Genomic DNA, 1,181 nt, shown 5'->3' with positions numbered 1-1,181 from the left:
GGAACAGCAACACGCAGGGGCTGGACCCCCTTAGAGCAGCCAGGGGATCCCCAAAACCACGCTTTGCCCCCCCCCTCCAAATATATTCCTGCCATTAAAGCCTCGTTAATTTAGGGATGTCGTTAATTTGGGGATGTTCATTAATTTGGGGGTGTCAGAGCGTTGCGAGGCTTAAATCCCACAGAAGAACCCACGCGTCGCCCGGCTGGCCCCCTCTCCCCCAAAACAAAACCACGCTTTGCCCCCCCCCTCCAAATATATTCCTGCCATTAAAGCCTCGTTAATTTAGGGATGTCGTTAATTTGGGGATGTTCATTAATTTGGGGGTGTCAGAGCGTTGCGAGGCTTAAATCCCACAGAAGAACCCACGCGTCGCCCGGCTGGCCCCTTCTCCCCAAAATCCAGGCCCCCGTGAAGAAAAAGGGGGGGGAGCATTTTCCCATGGGAAACGCAGTGGGAATGGGCCGGCAAAAGGGTTAAGCCGGGCTCGGAGTCCTTAAAACAGCCCCGATGGGATCAGCTCCAGCTTTTCCAACCCCTGTCCGGAGCTGGCAGGTCTCCGTGGGATGCATCCGTGTATTTTGGGGGGGAAGGGGAGGAAAAAGGGGAGCAGGAAAGCGAATTGCCCCAAAGCCTTCCCCATCCAGGGCTTGGAGGTGATGATGCTCCTGGGATGCTTCAGGTTTGGAGCTTTCCGAGCTTATCCCCAGCCGAAACGCCGGCAAAACTTCTACAAACTCAAAGGTCCCAAAGGTTTCCCAGGAGCATCCTGATGAAAATCCTTTTCCAAAGGGATTTGCAGCAGAAGGAGCCGCTCAAGGAGCCCCGGGCCCGTGTAATGCCCGGAGGGACGGATAAACCAGATGCTGAATCCCAGCGGAAAATGCAACCACGGACCCGACATCCCCATCCTGGGGTATTTGCTTGGGCTTGTCTCTTCCCGAAAAGGCCACGCGTGAGCCGAGAGCCCTATTGCAGCTCCAGGCTGGAGCCCGCCAGGATCCGACCTTTGCTCTGAGCGATGCGACTCCCATGGGAATAAATAGGATAAACTGGTGCCGGGAATTGGGTTTCCCCCCAATTTCCAATTGCACGACGGCGCTGCGAGCTGCAAACCCTTTTTGCCCGGCACCGCCATGCAACAGGTCGCTGAAAAAAACACGGGGGGGGGGGGGTTTAAT

This window comes from Egretta garzetta, unplaced genomic scaffold, assembly GCF_000687185.1.
Source record: "Egretta garzetta isolate BGI_Z169 unplaced genomic scaffold, ASM68718v1 scaffold238, whole genome shotgun sequence".
Classification (NCBI taxonomy): Eukaryota; Metazoa; Chordata; class Aves; order Pelecaniformes; family Ardeidae; genus Egretta; species Egretta garzetta.
This window is presented reverse-complemented; position numbering follows the sequence as displayed.